At 49.5% G+C, this 27,339-nt stretch overlaps 1 protein-coding gene across 4 annotated transcripts in view; it reads left to right on the forward strand.

The window, feature by feature from the left end:
- Window positions 1–27,339, forward strand: part of LOC144935209 (dedicator of cytokinesis protein 1-like) — a 313,091-nt gene that overhangs the window by 217,230 nt on the left and 68,522 nt on the right. The gene's annotated exons all lie outside the window — the stretch shown is intronic.

A 27,339-nucleotide genomic window follows, 5' to 3' on the forward strand; every position in this document is an offset into this window, starting at 1 on the left:
ACACGCCACCACCATCACCATCATCATTAACCCCGTGCCACTCAAAAGCCAGTAGCCTCGCGTTGACAAATGCACGTGGTCGCACGTGCATGCGTATTACACTCGCTGCCGCCGTTTTGCACGTCTCTCTCCAGCTTGTTCCAGCGAGCCCTGTCGCTGGGCGACCTGGGTCCTTTGCCCCAAACCAGATCCGCTATGCGGTTGTTTTGCGTGAAAAGTAACGGGACAGGGAGCGAGAGGGCGTGACGTCGGCTCGTTTCGCTCTCACGCTCAAATCCGCCCTCCCACGGGGCAACCTTGGCCAGGGGAAGGAGCGGACAGCGGCAACAGCTGTATCGGCGGCACTGGGAATTGACCGCGGTGGACTATCGCTTCGTGGAGTGCAATTCTTTCGGGCACCGCGTACAGCTGCTGCCTAGGACGTATTTATCACTTCATTACTTAACACACGAGTTGGTTCACTTAACGAGTGTTCCTTACAGATGAACGAGCCTGATGGCGCCGTCTCATGCTTCGCTTGTGACCGAGCACCGTGGAGAAACTTGACTTGAGGCTTGACATCTGTGGGAAAAATCTGAACGTTTAATGTACCCAAAGTAATCTGCAATCAATTGTTATTCATTCACTATACCCATACTCCTTTGTAAAGGCATGGCGTATGCTGCCTTACAATCAATTAATCTTTTCTGGCTTGCAACTTATTTTACCCATGCTGCCTTGCAATAAAATCACCCACACTGCTTTGTAAAACAAACAAAAACAATATTGCTTTGCAATTACCTCGCAAATAGTGCCTTTCCATCAAATAACGAATATCTTTTTGCTGTTGTTTAATGGTTTTATCTAAGAACTTCACAAAAAAAAATTGTCCAGCGTCTAAACAGGTTTACATTCTCTCTAGTCAGCGGACAAATTCGAACCCACTTGGAGGGGGGGCGGGGGGGAAGTGTGCAAGTCAAGGCAAATATCCAGTAATACTTTGTGTGTATTATTGAGCGTCTGAGCACAGGCACAGTGTTTTCATGTTAACCTTTCCACTGCAGAGACACGCCATTCCAGTGTCATCCCATGTCAGATATTGTCAACTTGACGAGCGTGCACCAAATTGTGATGTGCACTCACGTGCGGCTTTTGAGAACGCCGCCGCTCTTTTGTTTGTGTGTGGTTTTTTTTTCCGCGCGAATATTTTTGACATTAGTTACCAAGTCATGTCCCCACGCAACAGACGCCGACACGGCAGCCAAAGTCATCGCGCTCTTACGGAACGCAGAGGGGCACCACTCGGATTGATCCGGTCGTGTGGCAAGCGAAATCCAACCTATTACGCCGGAGAGTAAACATCTGAGATCTGGCTGTCGACGATAAGAAAAAGCAAGTGCACGCTCGGCATCGCGTTCGTTAGATGGGATAACGGGGGATGCAAGTGTGGAAGGGAACCGAGGGAGGAAGCCCACGAAAGCTGACAGGCAAAGGGATATAGGGAATGTTAAAATGCCTTTGACAGGTTATTACGCATGCACGTTACTGAAGAGTATGGTGTTTGTGTAACCGGCTCAACTTTGTATTGTAAGGAGCTCATAGGCGTTATCACTCTTGGTTATGCACTGATTTTCCTGCCATCCACGTCCCAGTGATTTAATGAATTGCAATGATCCGGGGTTGCAATTCCTCTAAAAGAATGGGTAATTTTTGGTCTCGTTTGTACCCTCTCCTTTGTTTTCTCTTGCTTGCTGTGTCTCCTATGTACATGTCTCTTTGCTGAGTCAGGCTAAAAGCAACGTTTACATGTGACCTGTTCTGTGTCGGCCCATGCTGTGTTGAGCCACCACGTGCTGGAGGTCACAACCCCTGTCATCTTCGCTCGCACTGCTCCACCATGGAATCGGAATCTTTTAGTCAGAATGAGAATCTTTATTTGGACTGCAGGAGGAATCCGATGAGCTATGAAGCTCTTTTTCACATATGTCTAGTAGGGGCGGATCAGCAAGTTACAATTCCCTCCAACAGTTTATATTCTTAAGCTATGATGACCTTACTCAATTCAACTTTGATCGTGCTGTTTGTTGCTGACCTCTTGACGTTTCGGGCCTTTATTGTCCATGCTGAGCAATGTAAAAAGGTAAAAGAAAAGAATAGGCTTCACCCTTTTAGCCAAAAATACAGGTATTAAGATGTTAAAATGCCAAAGAGACACCTATTACAAGGCATCAGGTCTGCATTAAGTACACGTTGTTATATATTTTTTTCTTCATCATCTTGACACCGACAACAAGGGTCCCATAGATTTGTGAAAAACGTATTTTAGCCTGACTTGTAAAGTATCGATTCTTACACGTACAATTTTCTGCGTGCGTTACTAGCACGAGGATTGGTTTTAGCCGAAGAATCCGTGCATCATTAAACTAAACTATGAACTAAACCATTTTTCTTTTACCAGGTAAGGCCCACTGAGCAATGTAGCTCTGTTTCAGAAGCGACCTGGCCACAAATGATAGCTCAACGAAGTGGCCTATCTTGTGGAAATGTATATCCGCCAAATACTCTAAACGCACGTTTCTAAATGTGGAGGGAAAAATCGTCGGCCCCGTAGAAAAATCCATGCGACCACGGGTGGCACATGCAAACTCCAAATATAGAGGCGTCAGGGTCGGGATTGAACCCATAACCTCCTGCATAACAGGCGAGGGAGTTAATATCTCACCACCATAATCTTGCCTTGGGATTATGATGATGAATTGAAAAGAGCTGTGATGATGTATTTGATTGAGATGAGCTCACAATGAAGATTTGATGGATTGTGAGGACATTATGATGAGACATTTGATTTTAGAGAGTTATTAAAGTTCATGTATGATTTTATTGAGACTAGATTATGACGATGCTGTGATAAAATATCTTGATAATAATATAGTATTTGATGAAGAGCTCACGACGATGATGACTAATGATGATGGAGATGATGATGATGCAGTTAATCTGTGCTCATTTTCTGCTCCTGAATATGACGATTTTCAAGATTATTGCAACCCCACATCCCATGGCCATCGCTCTACATTTGGCGTACTGGGTAAAACACTTTTATTTAGGGCCAGCAATTTTACGACTTTAGAAATTGCTTTTCATGAACACCTCTTGATCCCAGTTACATCAGCTAGTGGTCCTTGTATAATCAAAGCAAAATCACTGCTTTAAAGTCAACTGCCCATATCCTTGACCGTAACCTAATAGGAAATCTCTAGCAAGGATACCTGGGTTTAGAGAGCGAAGAACAAAAGGCGGTGGCTATGTGGACATTACATGGGTAACGGATGTGACCGAGGCATCCGGCCATCCGGCCTCATTTATTTACACTTTTGCAACGATCACTTTAGAAACACAATCAGTATTATGTTTCTCAAGGCTGTAAAAGTGATGTATTGTAGTGCTAACGGTAGTATTTAAAAGTAGGCACCATATTCACACGTGATTACATTTATGATTACTTCCAAGTAATGCATATTAGGTAGATTTAATCTTGGGCAAGACAGCCCTGTACTGCCATTGTGTAAGTGACTGTGACGTGTGTTAGCAACTTGCTGCAGGAATTCTGCGTGCGCTATAAATCACACACTCGTTATTATTAGACTTTTTAGAATGTTCCCCTAGGTATTGGCCGTCTCTGTCCACGGTATTATCTGAAGCCGGCGCCGTGCTCAGACGACCGCCTGGATCTGGATCAGGAGGTTGTAAGTTCAAATCCAATTTCGGGGTCACCTTGGCGAATGGGAAGTTGAGAATTGCTGCCCTGTGGAGAGTTGACCTCTGCCTGTGGTGGGAGTCGCACCGCCGGCCCAGGGCACTGCCCATGAGCTCCTGTGAGCCGGGAGGCACAATGACTCATTTGTACTTGAATGCCAACACAGTGTCTGAAAATTAATTTAAAATAAAACTCGTTTTGGCAAAAGAGTATTGTTCTTCTTCCAGACTTCCATGTACACTTAAATAGTTTTTTTTCATTTAATTTCACGGGATCACCGTTTCCCATGAATATATCAATGTTATGAAAGTAACTCTGACAGGTATTTTGCAGAGTGCTTTGTGTTAGAAGAACAACAACAAAAATGTTTGCCTGCCAGTCGTTTAAATATATAAAATTAGTATGGGAGGCAGCTGTGCGGAAGAGAGCGATGTTTCTTCTTTTGGTTTTGCTTGCAAATGCCGTTGAAGGGATTGGATGGCAGCATGGCCGTTGGCATCGACGGAGGAATATGAATGGGTTACAGCCATCAGGTTCAGTGAGTTTCTGAACAGCGTGGACCGGATCCAGCAGAAAATGGATTGCTTTTAGTATCCTAATCCCACCCTTCATTGTCACTTCATATTGGGAGGCTGTCTACAATGCCGCGTGTGCCCGGTGAGGAGATGTGCATGTGGGCTCGTAAGAGATGGTGGGACCGTGGTTACACCGATCCGGCTCACGATCACAGTGGCCTTTTCAACAATTCCCGCACAAGGTTAGGTCAACTCGGCTCAGTGTCTACAGGGTAGATAAAGTTTGCGCCACTTTGTAGGAATTGAAGAGCTTTGTAGCCGTTGACCACTCTCTCCCTCGCCCCCTCCTCCCATCACAGCGAATCAATGGATTGTCACAATTTGGGGTCGGGATTCAGGAGTTAGGTTTTTGTGTTCGCCGGTTTTTACAAAACTTTCTGCGGTGTTTGTCTTTTTTTTCTTTCACACCTTCCTGTACACTTTTGTTCACTCCATCAGCCGAAATGTACGATTCGCATTTACTTTGCTCATAGTAATGCAGTAGTCATTAAAAACAAAAGCGAATTTCTCCCATGCTTACTGCGATGCGAGGATTGCGAGCATAAGAATCGATTTTAGTTAATGAATCATCGATGCTTCGTTACGTGCCTGTACGTCGCCAGTGGCCGTCCCGTGGCGACACTGATCATTTTCATCACAGATGAGCACCACTCCGCTGCTTATTTTAACAAGGGAGACGCTTTGACTTTTGATGTTTAAATGTTCACAGGCAGCATCGGGAGGGGGGGGGCGGTGCGGGGGGATGGGAATATGGTACGGCTGGCGTTTGATGGCCTCCTCCACCCACAGAAGATGTCCCAGGGTTATTTTATGGTCCGCGTCTCAGCGGGCCGCGTGTGCCGCTGCACGCGGGCACACTCGCTCGCCAAGGTCACGATGCGCACCACTCGTCAAGGTCACGAGCGCCCGCCCCACTCGCCGAGGTCACAATCACACCTCTCTGACCCCGCGCGCAGGGGTCAACGTTCCACATTCTAATCAGACGGCGTGCTAATAAATAAACATGTCATATTCGTACATTATTAAATACGCAAGCCATTCTTGATCATGTTCTTATTACTGTACATGTTCTCGCCCGTATTCTCATGGACTGTGTGATTATTAGTTTTTCTTCACGAGAAAGGATTTTGTAACCCGCTTCCGTTCAAGCACTTGTTTACGTATTAGCTTCAAATTAAGCCAGGATGTAGTCTGTAAGCCTCTGTAAAGTACAAGCTGTACGTATGGGTACATGGTAAGTTATACACCTGTGTATTCAAGAAGGCATGAACCTACCTGCGGTGTAAACTGTAATCCTTGTTGTATTGTCTGCACCAAGGTGGAGTGAGTTGCGTATTTTCATCTGAGGTGCAGTCTAGTCTTTCACAAGCGTAGGTACAGGAGCATGGTAGCGCTATCGCCGCACATGGAAGGTGTGTCACAGAAATAAACAGAATAATAGCACTGTCAAAAGATATCTCAGGAAATGTGGTCTGTAATGAAGAAAACAAATGATGAGTTAGAATACGACAGTGTTACATGTGCAGGCCTGTTCTCCTGTATGGATGTGGTGAGCTGGACAATCGCAATGAGCCAACAAACAAAACATTAGAATAAACATAAATGTGTTTTTTTAAAGGAGGGTGTTGAACGGGCATGGAGAGACGAGACGAGACACGTAAAAATGGACTCGGGACAGCAGGTAGAGAAAATAAAACGAGCAAGAATAATGAGAGCAAGGCAAGTTAGATTGCTTGGACGTGTCATGAGAACATTCTAGGCGCAAGAAGCAATTGGCTGCATCTGGGAGGAGTATCTAATGCAAGGTTTTGATTTGAAGCTTTCGTGACTGCAGGAATCCATTCTCTTTGGTTCTTTCGGTTGAAGTCGCGTAGTTAGAAATACATTTTTGCTTTATTTTAATTAATTTCTAACTACGTGACTTTACCGAAAGAGCCAAAGAGCAATGCAAGTTTCTTGAGCATTATCACGGAGGGAGCTAAGCGGAAGGACGGCCACGATCGCCGACGTCTGTGAGAAAGGGCGAACCACACAGAGACGTAGAGTAAAAGCTGTAAGTCTGCTTACAGGGAAAACTGTAAGCCTCTGCATTGTGTTAATCCATGAGCATGTGTATGAGTGGAGTCATGGAGTCTGCGCGAGTATGTGAGCCGCATGCACGAAGCTCGCCGTTGATTTGTCGTCCACTCTATCCCCTGCTTGATAAACACCGCGGCCGTGGCGCGTCCGTAAGTCACGGGGCCGCTCGCGCTCCGCTACGCCGCGTTGTCATTAGTCGGGGGCCGCCCCGCCGCAAGCCTCGAGGCGAAGGAGCGATGGGAGCGCTCGCTCCGTCCCCGCTGCCAAACCGAAATCACCCCTCGCACCGTTCACAGTCGCCCCGTGTTGAGAACCGCCACTTGTTACGAGTCGGATGCTGAAGGAGTCTGCGGCATCATCAGGGCACTGTGAGCCTTGGTGGTATTGATAATAATAATAACATCCTGGGTCAGGAGGTCATGACAGCCAATGCAGTCGATAGTGTCACACTTCATCATCTCTTTCTTCCTTGTGTCAGATCCCTACGGCTGTGCAATGTAGCTCAGTTTCACCCCCGCCCGGCTGAGGGGGTGAGTTTTTAGGGGGTGAGTTTGAGAGGGGTGAGTTTGAGGGGAGGTGAGTTTGAAAGGGGTGAGTTTGAGAGGGGTGAGTTGTGAGTTTTGAGGGGTGAGTTTTGAGGGGGTGAGTTTGAGGGGGTGAATTTTGAGGGGGTGAGTTTTGAGGGGGTGAGTTTGAGAGGGGTGAGTTTAAGGGGGGTGAGTTTTGAGGGGGTGAGTTTTTAGGGGGTGAGTTTGAGAGGGGTGAGTTTGAGGGGAGGTGAGTTTGAAAGGGGTGAGTTTGAGGGGAGGTGAGTTTGAAAGGGGTGAGTTTGAGAGGGGTGAGTTGTGAGTTTTAAGGGGGTGAGTTTTGAGGGGGTGAGTTTGAGGGGGTGAGTTTTGAGGGGGTGAGTTTTGAGGGGGTGAGTTTGAGAGGGGTGAGTTTAAGGGGGGTGAGTTTTGAGGGGATGAGTTTTGAGGGGGTGAGTTTTGAAGGGGTGAGTTTGAGAGGGGTTATTTTTGAAGGGGTGAGTTTTGAGGGGGTGAGTTTTGAGGGGGTGAGTTTCGAGGGGGTGAGTTTTGAGGGGGTGAGTTTCGAGGGGGTGAGTTTGAGGGAGGTGCCGATCTCTATTGGTAGCCCTGAGCCTGCACCGCACATTTCACAACCCTACGGAGGAGGCCAAGGCTTTTGCGGCTCAGCCGTTATTGACTGCCTTCAAAGGGAACTCACTTAATCCACCGTGCATTGGCCACGGTGATCCCCGAGCAGGACTTAAACTCGCAACCTTCCAATTGCAAGAAGTTCACCGTAGCAACCACGGTGCGGTCAGTGCCAGAATTACATTTGTAGACCTCGTTAAAATCTTACAAAGTACGCTGCAAAAATGTACACCTAATAAAATGGAAGCAAATTATTTTAATCATTCATAATAATGGTGATTTATATCCCTTTCGTAAATTGTGCTTTTGTTGCCGTAACATTTTATGGGGGGTGAATAAAAACTGTTAAAACTCGAAAGGAAACAGAAAGCAAATAGGTTTATAGATCTTGTAAACTTTCACGCAAATCAATCACAACACACTACTATTAGTAATTCGAAGCATAATTAAACGAGCTAAAAGTGTGTGAAACGTTACTCCTTTCCCAAATTTGGTTCGACCTCTCTCCCTTCTTGCAACAGCAACACCCCCCCCCCTCACACATATTCAAAGCCAATTAGAGGGTGAAGAAGTCGCCAGAAAATCCACCATCAGATCCTGGCTTGAACCCCGCGTGGCCCGGCAGGTGCTGGAGCCCAATTCCCTCCTCGTCTCCGTGTTGCAGCGCTTTCTTTTCTGGGCAAGAGCCAGGCTGGCCCAGATTAGTAACCAGGCCAACAACGTCTCCATGGATTTGGTTCGAGGGCCTGGGGGCACCAGAAGTTGTGCGCTTTTCCACACTCTGCTCACTGTGCCCCTCCAACAACAAGGGAGGCAGCGACTTGGTGTTACAGATTTTTGTTTTTTAAAGATGGAAATAACCCACTCTCCTCTTCAATAAAATAATAATTTTAATTCACAATCTGAAGGCCGCAAGGTCAAGCTTTTTGCTTGGCTTGGGTGTGAGCAAGATGGCTTTATACATTTTCAAGGGTTGATACAAAAAATGAGCACCGCTTTGCAAGTTCGATAGGAAAGACTTAAATGAGAATGTGGAATTTTCAACAGCAAGCTCAGGTCCAGCAGCAGAGATGATCACTGCCCCGTGCTCTTTTGAAAAATGTGGATATTATCACGTATTGACTTCAAACTATATTTGTAAAACGTGTATTTTCATTAATTACACTCATTCCTCCTTCTCGATGTCCTTGCCTAGATTCCTGACCAAAAATATGTACAGATCCTGGATCAATTACCGGGCCCCACAGGGCAGAAAATTGGTGGGGGGGGGGGGTTCATAAGGGGCCAAACAGCTGATGGAGACCAAGACATTTGTTAACTATGAGTATGAGTCAGCCCCACGACCACAAATCTTATTTTGTAAAAGTGGATTCTGTTGCTTTTTTTACCACGGGATTTAGTTTTGTCTCCGCTATGCCCAGCCCTGCGCATTGCGATGTTTTTTAACGGTTGTGGAGGCATCTGTTGGTCGAGGTCCCATTGTAAACGGTCGCAGAGTAAGTACCCTGCCTTCACAGCATTGCTCCCAATAGGCCCACTAGAGTGCAACCCCTTTCCACCCCCTGCTTTTCCTACATTCAAGCTTATTCTGAAAGACACCACAGAGAAACCTCTCTGGCACAGGGATATTAACATGGGCAAGACTGAGCATCTGGTCAATTTTCAATGGGTCTGCATGCATGCATGTGTAGAGACGTAAATAGCGTCTCTATGGCGTATACGCCGGCTACACCCACAACTTGTAAATGAGTACGCACGTACCCCTCTCTGGTGCCGGCGGAGACACGGCGGCGGAGAAGCAGGCCCTAGAGAGAGTGGGGTCCCGTCGCAGAGAGAGAGGGAGAGAGGGGACGTGCCGACACGGGGTAGTGAAGGGGACCCGGAAAAGGGGGCCTGAAGGTCATGTGACACTGGCCCCAGTTCCGTCGGGAGAGACCGAGCAGGAGGCATGGCCAGAGGCGGAGCGAGGCCACGCTCGAGCGAGGAAGAGGGACGGGGGCCGAGCGTTCGCGGTTGTCTGGGAGAGGGAACTTCACCGCGCGACGTCGACTCAGCCTCAAATGAGTACCTGGTACGATGTGTAAACATCGCCACTTGGGAGACAAAGGCGGTGGTGCTGGCCACCCACCCCCTTGTGTACCGTTCCGGCCTTCATAGGTGTTCGCTAACAGCACTTGCCCCTACAGTCTGTTAAGGCTATATGGGGCATATTTGTCTTTGTGTATGTGTAGTGACTCCAACTGAGTCGTAGACGTTGTTCCTTTTAGAGGCAACACTTTTATTTGTAACACGCAACACAAAGGGGTAACTGCCCCTTTACCAGATACAGCCTAGGGTGGTGACCACCCAGCTAACTACACTATACAGGGGAGTTACTGCTACGAAGGGTCAGACCCTCGCTCGGGTCTCCGACCACGTGGTCCCCCGTAGGACGAGGCGCTTCCAGCTTGAGACGAGGAACTTCCGGCTTGTAGCACGAAGAGACCCCGGTCCCTCTCAGGGACCCGCCTTATATCCCTCTCCGGTCGGGGCCGCTCCGCCCCCGGCCCCGCCCGCCTTCCCGAACGTTCTCGTTCCCTCTCGATCCTTCTCAAGAGCTCTCTCCGGACACGTGATCACCCACTAGCCCCCCCCCCCCCCACCTGGGGCCCCCTGTATGGACACTCCGGATCACGTGTCTACGGGGTCAACCAGAGTGCCATGGCCTGGGGCAACCCTGTCCCTGGGCTGACGCTCACCCCCTCCCCCTCGGGGGAGCCCCCACCGCACGCTGTGCGTGGTGCCCGCACTATCCCAGTGCTCGCCAAGCCCCGCTCGGTCTGGTGTTACACACAGCCACCCACACGGTGCTGTCCACGATGTAGGAACATCGAACGGCACGACCCTTCCGGGCCGGCACCATACAGTGACATCCCCGGTGTCACTACACATGCACCCGTATAGTATTGCCACGAGTATTGCACTGTGCCGTGATCCCAGGAACTTGGGTTTGATTCGTGGCTATGAAAAACATCACTGCACATATGTTCTGAATCTATGGTGGGCCTCCCAGTAGGTAGACTTGGCCTTAAAGGAATAGCTGGTGCGGCGTTCAACCATCAGTGCTGGGGTGATGAAGACAGCAAAGCCGTGCTGCAGGCCTCGTCGCTGCCTTGGTGCGCTGTGCTGGCCACAATAGGTGCTAGCTCACAGTATACGCTTAACACAATGCACGGTGGATGTTTGTGTTTGCCTGCAGTCGCGTAACATCCCCAGCAGGCTGTGTGGACTTGAAGGGGGGGGAGAGCTTATGTTTGATTTCTTTATACACCCAACTACTATTTATAGTTTTGGTTGTGTAATGGCGTGTGTAGGGCCTGGCTTCGGAATTAGGCGAGTAGCAGCTCGTGCGATTTGGTACGACCCGTGTGATCTGTGTTCTGTTCCTCGCTATGGTTGCAACAGCAGTGGCATTCACTGTCTTGACCGTAGCATGGTTCTCCCCACGGTAGACCCTCCCTAAACTTTTTTATCTGGTGCACAAATTCATCATCGGCACCGGTGAGGCAAAGGTGATGGTGTTTTGTGCTCGAATTCCCAAAGCTTAGGATTGTATTGTTGAGCATGCAACATGAGTGGCAGTTTATATCTGCTGCTGTTTAAAAATATAATATTCCTCAAATGTAATCCTATTTTTATTTCACAATTACTATAATTTCAGCCTATTAAACATTGGAGCACATGTTTATGCAATTGGGTTTGAGCTGTGCGACACTGCAGCAGAAAATGCAATCTTAATGAAAATAATTCAATTCTTCCAGCGTATTGTGGCTGGCCGAGGTTGGATTTGAACTCGTGACCCTTTCATTCTGGGGCGAGCGAGCTGTGACCGCTCGTGATCCACAGAAACGCTGCACACACACACACACATATATAAATATGAAAACAGAAATCCGCGGCTTTATCGTTGGTGCCTTAAATAAATAACTAGCACACCTGCGGACAGAAAACGCCATTCCCAGTGCTGCAAAGTTACCCCGTGAGCGTCGTCAAGAAGGGATCCCACTGCTTCCTTGGACGGTGGCTCACTGGTTGAGCAGGAAACGTAATGACCGGCGCACGTATATGCACCACACCCGGTGCATCTCGAGCATTGCAAGTGGGTCTTGGGGCTCCGACAACAAAAGTCCAGGCACCCCCCCCCCCCCCCCCCATCATTGCTGGAAGGAGCATTGCGGCAGCACTGATTCATATTGGCAGCCCTGAGGCAGAAGTAGACACCTCACATTCTCATGGCAGCGGCCAAGCTCCCGGTAGGATGACCGCTGTTGGCTTCCCACAGGAGTGGTACCCCTGTTGTAGGACCCCGAGTGAACCATTGGCCGAGCCACCTCCCGAGCGGGACTTGGAAGTGGCGACCTGCTGACTGCAGGTTGCGCAATGGGAACTCGGCGTTGTCACGCCACGCGTCCCAATGATTGAGGCCACGTGCAAAAAAAGCGATCGAACTAACAACTTGTCAAGGTGGCCCTTGTCACGTTGGCGAGGAGCTGCGGCAGAGGGCTCTGTGCGTCGCTGGCAGGTTGCAAGTTAAACACCTCACTCAGGGGGTCAGGTCAACCCATCGTCCTTACAGAGTCGATAAAATAAGCACCAAACTTGTGGCCTGTCAAAACTGTCACATGTCGATACTGACCCCCATGCGACTGTATAGGGATTGGGTCAACGATTTCGGAACTCCAACAGGGATGAGCCCTGCACACATTCACTTCAACACACAAAGTGTGGCATTACCAACCACTCGATTGACCAGCTTCTTCTCTCCAGCTCTGATGGTGACACAAAACCAGGCGCTCATTTTAGGCCGAGTCCACCTAAAGGAGGCTCTTTCCAGTTTCAGTCACCAGTTTTCCTCTGGCGTTTTCTCTTTGGCCAGGAATCGAACCTAGGTGACTTGGATGCTTTTGCGGCAGTTGGCTAACCATCGCCACACAGCTCCATACGTCCACGCAGTCGGTCGAGCCGACATCTGCTTTTGTTCAGCAGCTCGAATCCCGCTTCACCAAGTCACGTGCCAGGGCAGCACTTAACGTAGGTCCTGCCAGCTGTTCTAAATCGAACTTAAAAAACAGCGCAGTGCCATTAGCAGGAAAGGAACATTGGGCACAGGCGTCACAGCCAAATCTAAAAATTGTCTGCGTTTACTACGCTGCCAGAAGATGATGATAACGATGATAATACGTTATGTAAAAAATAATGCCTTGTAAGCTAACCATTCGGCCGCTTGGTGCTAGCGGTGAAAGTATTCTACTGGCAATCGGAAAGTTTAAAAATCAAATCCGCGTTTGTTTGGAGTCGTCTCGGCTCGTCGTGCTTCTGGGGTTGATGAAACGAGCTCCAACTTGATGGCCAGCGCTTGTTCTGTGACCTCCACCAAACGAATAACGTATACCAGGAGCTCAGGGTCACCAGCCGAGATGAGCACTGCCCAACATGAATTTGAGTGCGGCGATGATGATGCCCTTTGATTTATTGGCTCTGATCACTATTTATCCTGCAAAGCCTCGCTGAGTCTCAAGGCTTTTTTTAAAGAATCACCTGCGTTTGAATACTTCCCCGTTATAACGGCAAATGTTATTGCTTGTGGGAAGAAACTAGGGAGTCGGGAGTAAATGCACTCATGTGTCTACTGTTTATCCGTGCGTGTGTGTGCGTGGCTTTTTAGTTCCATGTCGATATAGCGTGTGTGCAAATCAACGGAGGGAGATTGTTCATTGTTCCTGTCTTATTAAGCAGCAAATGCGCACACCTTTTTCGATGAAACTCGGCACATATGTTACATTACACATGTCATATAGGAGACTCGCGTAAGTGTCTGGGCCGGTCTGGCTTGCGTTTGTGCGTTATTAGGCAAATTAAATCATTTAAGAACACAGGCAAGGTCCTTGTATCTGCCAAAAGGGCATTAAATTGAATAGCTTTTATAGATTTAGGAGCGTATAAGTACATGATGTAAAATGTTTGGACACTTTGTAAATTGCACATGGGATGTGCCCAGTTTTATTTTATGCCTTTCACATTTTCCATTACTCTGGTTTACCTTTTCTCCTTCAAAGGAGAGAACTAAGTTTTATCACGTCCGTTTGTCTCTGTGCCTGCGTACACGTGCATGCATGCGTGTGTGTGTGTGTGTTTTATTCAGAATTATGTAAGGAAGGCGTGTGCAGGTGTGCATGTACCTGATATGAAGATAGCAGGGCATGTTTCTGGTCACATGACCCACTCTTGTCCCAAGTTAACCTTGATAGTTTCTCACTAACAACACTGTCGCCTTCGTGGTATGTAGAGAGAAATGTGGGATCTTTGAACAGATGGAAATCCCTGACGAGATTGAACTCGGCCCAGGAATGGGAACTACTTTGCGCAACGTCTACCGTGGTTGTCACGTGGAGAGACTGACCCTGCCATAGGAGTGTGGAATGTTCACTGCTGGCTTGGGGCAACCAGTCACCGTGTGCACTGTGTATGTGTTCGTTTGAACTTGGAGGCACTTGAAGTCAATGATGCTAAAAAGGAGAAATTTAAATAAGGATAATGACAAGTTTTGAGTGAGTCTGTTGTGCAGTCAAAATCATCAATCAAGAACACAAACATGTACCGACTTTCACCGTCAAGCGGTCGTTCTGGGCAACTCCCATTGGTGACCACCAACAACCTCGCCGTCGCTTCCTTCCATCAGCCACATCTCACAGCTGTCGCTCAGCCTCCAAGCTCTGTACTTACGAGTTGCTCACCACGTGGCTCGCAGTCTTCCCCCAGGGTTTCTAACCTCTGGGTGTCACCACATTGCCCCCTTTCAAACCCATCCTTTCCCATCCCGCGTTCTGTGTCCCACACAATACATCTTTCCAAATTCTATTCCAGACATCTAAGTCGCTTGCGGTTATCCTGCCTTTGAAAATCCGAGCATCCTGTGCGTACATTTTTCTTTTTTTTTAAAGGGCCCAAATTTGAAAGAGTGAGAATGTGGCATGAGTGAGATTTCCACAGTGCGGTGTCGCTTGTGCAGGTGTTGGGTGTGAAAATGCAATGGAACGTCTCGTGGATTTAAATTATTTATTACCTTCCATATATCACTGCGCGCCGGCTAAATAACATTGCGTTATGGTAATTGAATGTGTCGCACCATCACACCAATCATTGCCGTCACATTTCCTACGTTTCATATTTCATATGCCCGGTATACAGTGCATATGCACATACATATATTTATGTCTGTAATATACTCGAATGTATGCATATGCGATTCACACAAGTAAATACAAAACACCTGTGAAAGCGATATTTTTCATCATGCATGGTATTTTCCAGCTTAAGCATTTTCAATAATAATACATATGCTGGCTCATATATGTAAAGTTATATTTCTACACAAAAACAAATTTCCTCTCTTATAGCCCTGTTGAAGCAAGTGTTGTTTGCGAGCACTTAGGAAAGCTGCCACGGCACACGAGGGGGTGAATAGCTAACACCATACCCGACCGCCTTTGTCTCCCCTTTACTGATGTTTACACACCAAACCAAATACTCGCTTAAGGCTGAGTCAACCTAGGGAAAGCCCAGGACCGGTTCAGATATTCTTCACTGATCTTAGCGATTCGTGGAATTGAACTCGGGTAGCTGGGTTCGTAGCTGGTACGCTAACCACTTTGCCACGGCTCCCCACACACACACATCCACACAAACATCCACACACGCACACACATCCACACACGCACACACATCCACACACGCTCACACATCCACACACGCACACACATCCACACACGCACAAACATCCACACACGCACACACATCCACACACGCACACACATCCACACACGCACACACATCCACACACGCACACACATCCACACACGCACAAACATCCACACACGCACAAACATCCACACACGCACACACATCCACACACACACACATCCACACACGCTCACACATCCACACACGCTCACACATCCACACACGCACACACATCCACACACGCACAAACATCCACACACACACATCCATGCATGCACGCACACGCACACCCATTCACACACACACATCCACACGCACACTCATTGACACGTACACATCCACGCACACAAAGACAAAGGACCTGAGCGTTTAGCGTTCCACACCATCGGGGCAAGCGCTGTCAGCGAGCATCTATTCTGTTTGGCAACAGACATAAGACGACGATACAGCGTTATCCCACGCTTGGCTGCCTCGGTGTTTCCCCAGTGCTGTTGGGGATTCGCAGCACTGTGTTTACGCATCTTTGACTAAGTGGACGTAGCCAGGATATCTCAACCAGATACCAGATGGCCAGGTTGCGCCCTCTTCGTCGGCGAGGCAGTGAACCCAGGTAGCCAGGATTAATTACAGTGCAGGACATTAACCGCTCCACTAACACTCCTCGACATACAAACATACAAACGCACACTGATTCGCATGTTAAAGCACACGTGCCGTATACTGTATGTAGAATTGTATACTCGTACATAAAGGGTGGTGAAAGCATTTAAAACATGTGATACGAAAGGCAAGGGATGCTAACACTTTGTAATGATTGAATAAAAATAAAAAATAAACTACAGCTCTCTTGACAAATAGGTAATTGTTTATGGTTGTTTATTGGCTGGTTAAATAAAGGGGATTTAAAGTAATGGAAATGATCAAAATAAACTAAATAATATTCGCCATTTGGCACTTGGCAGAGCACTTGATTCAGAGTTGATATCCCTGTGGAGCGCCAACTCAGCCCATCATCCTTTCGGGGGTTGCTAAAATCGATAATACTTTGTTGAAAGTTGGTAAAATGGTCATCTTGCGGATAAATTGTCTATCATCGTGAGAATGTGGAATTCTCACTTTTGGTCTATGCCCTTTGATTGTGTGCGCAGTCCGTGGGTTGACTTTGATACGACCGCGTAGAATGCAAAGTGCATTTGCTTTGCGAACGCCGCTGCATTGCAAATCAAAGTCACGGGACTGCGTATTGTCTCGTGGTGCCCTTGTGTTGCGATGCCGCGGAAAACCAATTTGCAGTTGCGGCGGTGTCTATGCGGTGTCGCTGTAATTGTATTTATACGCGGTGTATATGTATTTTGAAAAGTGCACTTTGGAAGAGCAGGCAAAGCACCGCGCGACGTTGGCGTCAGTCGGACGGGGCCGTTCAGTCGCACTCGGGGCTAAGGGGGCACGTGGAGGAGAGTGTCACTGCACAACGTGCGAAGCCACATTGGTGGCACGGTCACCAAGCCCTGTGAGTTACATTCCCTGACAGGGTTTGACTCGGGCCCCTTCATTTCTTCGAAGGTGCAGTAGCTCTCCCCGCTTTGAGCCGCCAATGCTGGTACTCGATTTTCAATGTATCCATCCCGGATGGATGATAGGTCATCCACTGGGAGACGTTCCACTTCATCGCTGGGGGTGAGATTGGCAGGTTTAAGGAAAACGAGGTGCTGCTTCACGTCCATGGCTTCTCAGGTCCCAGGCATTGAGGGGGTGGGGGGGGGGGGCGATTTTCAGGTGAAGAGGCCGCGCGAATTACGTTCACAGAGAAGACGCCGCTCGGTCACACGCCCCTGGGACTTGTTTGAACCTTGTTAGCAGTCAGCGTTTCGCATTAATTGAAACTAATAAATAATGCAAATGAGTGCTCGCTAGTACACAACAATACTTTAACCCTTCCCTGCCTGCCAGTTTTTATCGTTTGCTATCGTGCAACAACAAAAAGGCCCACGCCGTATTCGAAATTTGTCAGGTCAGACTTGCTTTAATGGATAGAACATTTAAGTGTGTACGTATGTATGTTGAACTTCTTTCACACTGTACATAGCCAATCGTGCTAATTGGAGGTGTGGGGAAGGGCAACAAGCGAAACGCAAAGTACCAATGATTATCGAAAGTTCAAATCCCGATAGGGGTGGGGGGGTCAACGCAACCCATCACCCTTTCCGCGGGGGTCCACGTGCCCCCCCACCCACGTGCCCCCCCCCCCCACGTGCCTCCCCCCCCAACGTGCCCCCCCCCCCACGTGCCCCCCGGCACCGGGTTGTGTGCGCTCCGCAGCCTGCTGAGGGCCGCCAACAGGGGTGAGCGCCGTCTCATTCTCACGCCTCTCCTTGACCTTCGCTTGACCCAGCGCTGAATGAAGAGGGCTGTTTCGTGTGCCCTCAATCGGGCTCCTGTGACGTAACCTCCGACACGCGGCGGCGACATTGCGACTGCTGGCCGAGCCAAGAGAGCTCCCGCCGGAGAGGCTTCATCTCACGAGGGCGAGTGCAGCGTCAAAGATTTAGGGAATTGCCCTGAGCAGCGTCGGCACCGTCGCCGTGCTTTTTCCTCGTTGCGTGTGCGTGTGTGCGCGCACCCTTGCCTCCCCCGCGGTGTTTTCTTTTATCATTGCCTCGCACAATGAGACACGACGGCTGCACGTGTCCATCCGACTGCGCGCTGACCCGACCTTGAATAGACGGCGGTGCTGTGGCTACGCACACACACCAACACGCACAGGTTGGACCTGCGATTTTCGGTTACCCAGGGCAGTAGCTCCTTGATGAGAACGCCCTCCTAAACCACCGTCCGTGGAATCGCTTTTGTTACATTCTTTGCGGTTGACAATTTCGTACATTTGTTTATTCAGTTGAATGGGGGGTCGATCAAAGTCAGTATCTTCCTGCTCATGCAGGCATGGGGCAATGCTCATCTCCACAGTTGGCACTTAGCCAGTGGTGAAAATTACATATTTTCATAACGGGCTCATCTCTATGCGACGCTCATTGTTAACTCGCCACAGAGTGCTGGTTATTTCATCAACCCCAAAAGCACGATAGGCTGTCCAGCCGCAATCAGGATTTGAACTCGAACCAAAGCTATGATTTTGAGTCTTTTGGTTCTGACAACAAAAACAACACCAGGCGATAAGAGATTTTCTCCAAACCTCCGTGATGCTCAAGCACCAAAAACACAGATCTCGTCGTCAGCCTTCACTTTTCTGGGCGGGGTGGGGGGCAGGTGGAGGGCCGCGTGCAATAAAGTTGTCAATTACCTCCTGAAGCCTCCCCTTAGCGCTCTTGGCCGCACCGTCCTCGTCGCAGTTGCATCTCTTTAATGCGAGGGGGCCCGCCTGAGGCACCTGTCATCCGTGGCGGGCGCAGACCACCTCGTCTCCTCGGCGCCCGCCGCATGACAAACGATCGCGCTTCAAAACGCTCCTCCTCCGTCTGGGCGCGTTGCGGGGGTGGCGGCCGCGTGGCCGCATCAGGGAGGGGTGGCGGCTGATCCGACGCGACGGCGAGACGCTTCGTTTGAATCTCGGGGACGTCAGCCGCCCGCTGATGGCCCTGCCAAGGCATTTTTTAGGGGCCTCCCCCGTGCTGCGATTGCACGAGCGTCTGATACCTGTGGGAGCACTGCAGAACGATGTTTGTGTATCTCTTCACGTGGGTTCATAATACAATTAGTGTATATTTAAATGCAAATTAATGGATGGGTCTTGCGATACTGTAATTGGTCGTGTACCCATGTGTAGTTATTATCACCGTACAGTTAATTATGGTAAAACTGTTTTGAAATTACCCACACTGGCATTGTCAGAAAAAGTATTATTTTTTATTTTACTTTATCAATTTATAGAGGCCGGTGTGGGGTAGTAAATGGATATACAAAAAAAATAGTAATCTCTTAGCTACTTTGACATTATACATCACAGAAGAAAAAAGAAGATTGACAGTTCCTGTTATCTTCCTCAACATATCACGATTATTGTTTGATTTTTGCAGAAATGTGGTGAATCTCATTTCTTCCATACCAGTGAATGTGGCCCGGCGAGCCCTCGGGGCGCCCCCTGCCATTGGCAACGTCACGCGGCTCGAGCACGTGAGCACGTGGTGGCGGCGGCGACGCTGCTGGGGCTGGGCGGGAGGAGCCTTCATTCTTGTGTGCGACATTGGCCATGCAATTTTAAACACGGTGCGATGAAATTTGGTTCTGCACTATAACTACGGCTCGCAAGGAAGATAGGGGAACTCTCTTCCTTCCGACGTTGAAATAGCCTTTAGATGTCTTCACTGGAGTTCGTGGAAAGTTAATAAAAGGGCTTTATTTGTTCAATGTTAGCGTTTAATTAAACATAGGGTGGCAATTTTTGGGTAATTTTTTCCACGTTATTTCTTTTACTTTCGATTTAATGAGAAAATAAAATTCCCGGTGTTTCTGCGATAAAACACGCTTGGGGTTGCATCCATCTATTTGTGGAAATTCGGGAATCTAATAAAGCGTGGCACTATTAATTGTAAACCCCGCATCAGGGTTAGCCCGATTTGTTAATTTCACTTTGTTCCCACTTGATGTTTTGATTCTTCGTGAGAACCTAACATTGTCCACAATATTGGCAATGTAGTCCAGTGTGTGTGCTTTGGCTGTAGCACCAGAATGTGAATCTGGTCCTTTGATCCGCAGGACTCCCTTGCTTCAAGCGGTATTGAATTTCAGCTGCCTATCATCGTTTGTTTAAATGACTGGCTTGCCTTGATTAATTTGTCGATTGAAAGACCATCTTGAAAAGCTGACTGACAGGGAGGATTCCTCCTGAAGCAAAATAACAGTGCGGTCAGCAGTTCTGTCTGGGCGTTGTTGTGACCGATTCGAACACCTCAATGAAGGCTTTGTATCAAACATTCAGATTAAACGTTTGCTCAGTTCTCATGTGTAGGGAGTCCAACCGAGTCGAAGACGTTGTTCCTTTTAGAGGCAACACTTTTACTTGTAACACCGTCACACAAACGGGCACTTGCCCCTTTGCCAGACTACAGCGAGTGACTGCTACGAAGGGTCGATCCCTCACTCGGTTCTTCGACCACGTGGTTGCCTCGTAAGACGGAGAGCTTCAGCTTGAGACGTAAAGCTTCCCACTTGTAGATGTTGAGCTTCCAGCTTGTAGAATGCAGCGACCCCGGTCGGGGCCGCTCCGCCCTCGGCCCCGCCCGCCTTCTCGAGCATTCTCGTTCCATCTCCATCCTTCTCAGGAGCTCTCTCCGGACACGTGATCACCCACTAGTCCCCCCACCCGGGGCCCCCTGTATGGGCACTCCGCATCACCTGTCTACGGGGTCAACCAGAGTGCCACGGCCCGGGGCAATCCTGTCCCTGGGCTGACGCTCACCCACTCACCTCGGGGGAGCCCCCACCACACGCTGTGTGTGGTGCCCGCACTATCCCAGTGCTCGCTAAGCCCCGCTCGGGCTGGTGTTACACACAGCCACCCACACGGTGCTGTCCACGATGCAGGAACGTCGAACGGCACGGCCCTTCCGGGCCGGCACCATACAGTGACATCCCCGATGTGACTACACGTATATTTCCTAACAGCAAGGCTCGCCAAAAGCGGTAAATCTTTTCGAGGAGAATGTAAGGTGGTGCAACTTGAGACAACCTTGAAATGTCTTTAGCCTTCAAAAAGTAAAATTTGCACTCATGGCAATAAAAGAATGATATTACATTTGAGATCTGGCACTGTTAGTTACAAAGTGCGTCCGTGGAACGGCAGGATCACGTCGTAGTCCATTAGAGTGATGTTTGGCATCAGCTTACTGGCACTTAACATTTTCCAAATGTTTGTCTGTGCAGGTTGTGAGCCTCAATACTCCCCCCACTCTTTTTAATTTGACATAAGGCCACCAGCTGGCTCCGTTCGAGAGATTTTATCAGCCCGCGGAGTTGTGTCAGTCTTTTTAAGAAATATATTTTTAAATTGGTGATTGTATCTCATGTTATTTCTAGGTTGTGATATGTGATGAAGTAAATATGATGCAGTGTTTAAATACATGATGAATAGACCCACCTACACGCTTAAAAAATAGTTTCCTTTAGCTTTGTCCAATCAGTTTGTGCCTGGCCAACATGGAAGAGGAGGCCAAATATACACTCGAAATGGAGCTCTCAGCTACCGAGAGCCTCTTCTGGTGGACTAAAACGTCGGACATTGTGCGGAACAGCGTCTCGTGGGAGGGCTGTACACGGGCAACACTCCAGCATCGGGTCTGCATTCACCACACATGCTTGTGCTGAAACATGCAAATACGATTGATGATGTGTACGGCCTCTCCTTGAAACTGATTGGCCTATGCCCGAGACAGCCTCTTGTATTGCTTCGTCTCACGGTACTAGAGAACAAAGGCCACCAAAAGGCAGACAGTACAAGGGCAATGCAAACACCAAAAGCTTTAATAGCTCGGGTTAAGCAGTAATATTTCTTGGACCCTTTTTGCCAGTATCAAGATGATGAGAAAAGGAAGAGAAAGAGAGAAAAAGGCTTTTCCCTTGCTGGTCCATTATTTTTTTCATCGTTTTGATTTAGAGTTAATATTTGGCTTTGGTTAGGTGACGATCTTCCACTTCTTTCTGCATTTAATGAGGTGACAGCCATTGAAATACAATACCGTGCTGCCATGTCAGGGTCAAAAAAGTCGAAGTGTCTTCTGACTGAAACGAGCTTCAGGACGCGACCATCTCCTTAATCCGCCGTGAGCCAGGGGGGAGTGCAGGTTTCACATCCCCGATGGTGGATGCTCGTCTCTCCATTGAACAATGTTAAAAGGCGAGTCATTCCAAATTTGGAAGCCTTTCCGTAGTGTCCGCTTCGCAGAATATCGCACACACGCTCTGTTGATCTCCCCGACATCGATGGGATTCAAAGCAGTAGACAGCGTCTTCGTGATCACTCGTATTATAATTACTACCCAGTTCATTCCCTGGACATGAGCACCGTTGGTACCTTGGTGTCTAAGCCTGGCCTGGGCTTCTCCCCGAGTCAACAAATTACTGAACTCATTGGGGAATGATTGTTGCTCTACCCATAGTCTACATGTCTACATGTAACAGAAGTGTGCGTGGGGGGAGGGGTTAATAAAAAATAATACAAAGCTAGCTTGTCGTAATTAGATTCCTTCCGTGTAGATGATGGCAGGCAGTGGAGGTGCACCTGTAAATTAAGATTAATTGCCCTCCTAATAAAGGTGGCTTGTGCGGCTGCGCGCGTAAGTTGTACTTGTGTGTGTGTGTGCGTAAGTGCTCGTGTGTGTGTGTGTGTGCATAAGTGCTCGTGTGTGTGTGTGTGTGCGTAAGTGCTCGTGTGTGTGTGCGCGCGTGTGCGTGGGGAGCGGTGGCGCAGTGGTTAGCGTGCCGCGACCCGAGTTCCATTCCCGCTCAGGCCCAACAGCAGTGACGATTATCTGAACCGGCTCTGGGCCTGCCCTAGGTCGACTCAGCCTCAAATGAGTTCCTGGTGCGCTGTGTAAACGTCGCCACTGGTGAGACAAAGGCGGCCGGGCGTGGTGCTTGCCACCCCCACTCCCTCGTGTACCGTTCCGGCCTCCGTAGGTGCTCGTTAACAGCACTTGCCCCAACAGTCTGCTGAGGCTATACGGGGGATAGTTGTCTTAGTGCGTGTGCGCGTGCGTGAGGCCGGTGCGTTGCGATGCGCTGCCGAGGCTTTGCGAGCGAGCGAAGGTTTTGTCGCTCGAGGGACGTGGGGCGACGGGGCGGACGGCCAGAGTGGGAGCGCAGCGGTTAGAATCGCGCTCCCCGCGTGATGCGCACCTCTCGACGGGCTCTCGCTCAGACCTTCGCTTAGATCGACGGCACCCGACAAGCACGATCGACACCGCACACTCAAAAGTGCCTCCCGGCTCTTGACGGCGCTTCTGCTCCATTCCCTTCGGTGGCCCCTCATGCGGCGGTGGACAGCCACTGTGGTCTTCCCACACACGGAGATTCATCAGGATCGTTACCGAATCATTCATCTCTATTACGTTATTGGGGATCGTTGGAAGATGTTTACGCTCGAAAGGACGCGCGCCAAAACGACGCGCGATTGGCTTTGAATTGACGGCACACTTTGTGAGCCGCGTGTCCTTTGCCCACAAGGTGCAAGGACTCTTAAGTTTCCCCATAACGGGTCTGAGTGGAGGCGCCAAGACATATGGAGTCTCTCGTTCCCTTATTTAGCCTCGTGCCTTTGTGACGTGGTGTTACTCTGAGTCATCACTCGAAGGCGTAAATCGGGCATCGCGGTGTTGGGCCTCGTGTCTTTGTGCATAATGGCGTGAAGGCTTTGAGTCATCGTTTTCAGGTGTGGATGGGGCGGGGGGGCCCTTCGCACACGAGCAGTGCGGTTTAGTGCGGGAAGAGGGCCTTGTCAGCAGCCTCTAACCCCGCACCGCAGCGTTGGCTCGTAAGTCACAACCACACAGGGTGAGGATTTATGCCCCCACAGAACGCCATCGTCAGAGAGACGCCCCGCACGCAGTGCCTCGTGGGAGCGAACTCGCAGCGAGATGCGCTTTGTCCATCCAGGTACTTCATTGTTTAGATGCCGCGCCACCTCTTTGCTGTTAATTGCGATGAGGTCGCTCTGTGATGATCAAGCTGTGGGTGGATTTTCCGAAATGTATCCTTGAGCGATTGCACACTGTGCTGAGCAGCACTCTACCTCACTGCTGTGTTTTATTACTATTTGTTTTATAGTAAACCTCGTAAAGGCAATTACTACATATTACAGGGGAAATGAATATATTAAGCATGTGAAAGTGTTCCCGTGAGTGGTATTTCATGCGTAATAGCATAGATTTTCCCCGTGCCTTGTGCGGGGAACGGTGTGCAGGAACCACATGCGTGGTGCCGCGTGTGTCGTGCGGGGTGCGGAGTGCCTCGTGCAGGGTGCGGCGTGCAGGGTGCGGCGTGCGAGATGTTGCGTGCGGGGTGAGGGGTGGCATCGTGCTGGGTGCGGGTGCCGTGTGCGGTGTGCCGTGTGCGGCGTGCGGAATGCCGGGTGCTGTGTGCGGGGTGTGGGGTGGTGGCACAAGTTGTCCATCTCGTGCGACATGTTTAATGAATTTTGGCTGGGCCTCCTTGTGGGAAGTCAACAATGGTTGTCTTTTGGATTGACTGGTCTCGCCATAGGAATGTGGAATTTACTCAATGGAATCAGGGCCTCCAGCAGAGATAAACAATGTAATGCGAGATGCGGTTCTTATAGCAAAGGCATAGTTTGTAACATAGGGATATGGATTGTAATGCAGGGCATGGTTTACACTTCTGGGTATAGTTCATAAAGCAGGGCACGGTTCAAGATGCAAGGACAAGGTTTTTAATGCAGGGCTTGTTTCGCAATGCAGGGCATGGTTTATAATGCATGGCATGGTTCGTAAAGCAGGGAATAGACGGCGATGCAGGATTCAGTATGCAGCGCGAGGGAGACACCGCGGAGAGCGCGACTTCCGCCACCTGATTGATACCATTATGAAATTATCAATACGGCTCGACTCATTGCCCCGAGCCTTACCGCTTGCGTTATTTACCGTCGCTCTTCGGTGCACTCTCGCTCGGCTCGGCTCTCTTGTTGCCGCTGCCACGATAAATCAGGGCAGCCCCGGAGGTGGCGAGGCGTGGCGGCGTGGGTGGCCAACGCAGGGGTTAGGCCGCCGTGCGTTTTCCGTGGAGCGGAGGGCACCTTTGGAGAAAGTTTATGTGCCCTGGCCGAGCAGCCGCGTACTCGCCCGGCGGGGGAATTCACCGTCCACCCGAGTGATTTCCCGCACACTCGGTGAAGCAGCCCCATCGCCGTGCCTTGCTGCTCGCCGTAGAATGATGGGGTACACTCCCCAGTGCATTGTAACTCACGGAGCAAAATGTAAAAGGCAACACCTTCGTGTGAATGAGCCCCCCCAACGTGCGCTGGGGTGTGTCTGTGTATCGAGTGTGTGTGTTTCGTGTGTGTATATCGTGTGTATGTTTTGTGTGTGTATCGTGTGTGTGTGTGTATCGTGTGTGTGTATCTCGTGGAGAGGTAGTTGCAGCAGTTAGCGCACTGCGCTACGAACCCGGCAACCCGAGTTTGATTCCCACTCATGGACAACACCAGTGATGATTATCTGAACCGGTCCTGGGCCTCCCCTAGGTTGACTCAGCCTCACAGAATCCCCCGCTGCATTGTGTAAACATCGGCAAAACGAGCCAGGTGTGGCACTGGCCACATACGTCGCGTGTGCATTGTACGGACCGCAATAGGTGCTTGCTAACAGCCCTCGCCCCACCAGTCCATTGGGCTACTAAGGATTGGAATCTTTGCATATACTGAGGAGTGGTGGAACATTGGTCCATTAACTCCAATACAAATCCAGTGGCGTGGGTTTGATACCCAGCCGTATGGGAATCAAAGTGGCATTTGAACGTTGGCTTGGGGCTCCCTTACATTGAACCGTCCAGAAAGGGCGACGTGGGTGGACATGAAGGTCGGCGTTGGACGTAAGCGTGGCCGTGTCCGCTCTGTGCGGACCGTAGCACAGCCCGGTACGGGCCTTCATAGGCGCTTGCTTACTGCACCTCGCCCAATAGTTTTTTTTTTGCAAATCGAGGGAGGATCATTGGCTTTGTCTTTCATCGAGGCAACCCAGCGGTACGTGCTCCTGCATACACTTAGGTCTGCGTGTGTACCTGGCTACATGTGTGTTTGGCTTGTGCGCGTGCGTGTGCGTGCATGTATTTACATGCAATTGGTATCTGAACCTGGTCTGGGCCGTGCACCGGTTGACCTAGCCTCGTATGCTTTCCCTCAGTAGGATCTATCGATAAATGGAGGACGTTTTTAATCTATCCAAGTGGCACTTTGGTAAGGGCATGTGTGTAGAACAGGAAGGTTCCGAGTTTAAATCTTGGGTCAGTGGTCAGCCCGCCATGCGCTTGGGTTCAATAAAATAATCACCACTCTGTGTAGAGTCGAGAGTGGTCTTCTTGTGGAGAAGATGTCACTTTTCGCAAGAAAGTGGAGTTGCCAGCGCTGTCTCAGAGCCACCGACATCAGAGATGCACGCTCTCCCGCATTGCCATTCTAAGCACAGAGGCGTGAGTTTTGCCTTATTATCTTTCGCGTGAATTTGTGATTGCATGTGTTTAATTCCTCGTGTTTATACTGTGCGCGTGTGTGTGTGTGTGCACACGTGCCTGTGTGTATGCTTCCTGAGCGAGGATATCTGCGCGCGTGGCTCCGCACTTGCGCCCACCACCGTCCCTGCTCGCGCGCGCACGTGTCTGCGTGTGTGCGCGCGCGCGTGTGTGTGTGTACTTCCGAGCACGCGCGAGTCCCAGACGTCCACGTGAAGTCACCTTCACCTCCACAAGCCCCGTGCCAACGACAGCATCGTGAAAAATGAGCGGTGGTTTTTGTCAAACGGGGGAGTGTTTAATGGAGCTTTCGTGCCTTATTAAGTGCCTCAATTTTAGTGTTATTTTTTCTATTTTCCTTCAGAAATACAATTAACCCCAGGTTTTCTGTTCTCATATCCATCACGTTTCACATTAGAAACGTATTTAAATTGCGTGTTTGAGAAAATGAGCATGGGGTATTGCTAATCCCCCCATTGGCGATTCTGTGCGTGTTGATGACAATTCCACATTGTGATGGCGGCGGGGGTGGGGGGTGGGTCTTGTCTCCCCCAACAAGACGGCCGCCGTTGGCTTGCCAAACATTTTTTTAAAATCTTTTTACCGACTCTGCATGGATGATGGGCGGATCCCTACGTGCTGGCTGGAACTTTAACTCGAAATCTTTTAAAAGCGAGTCAAACGGTCTGGCACAGTGCGTTACCGATATAAAAAAAACAACATCGGGGAGCGAAGTTTTTCCTTAGTATTGGCAGCGACTTTTACTTGTGAGGATGTGTTCGTAATCGTTCTCCTCCAGCCGTTAAGAGTGCCACACCGGTCG

Source organism: Lampetra fluviatilis, chromosome 12 (assembly GCF_964198595.1).
Source record: "Lampetra fluviatilis chromosome 12, kcLamFluv1.1, whole genome shotgun sequence".
In the NCBI taxonomy this organism is placed as follows: Eukaryota; Metazoa; Chordata; class Hyperoartia; order Petromyzontiformes; family Petromyzontidae; genus Lampetra; species Lampetra fluviatilis.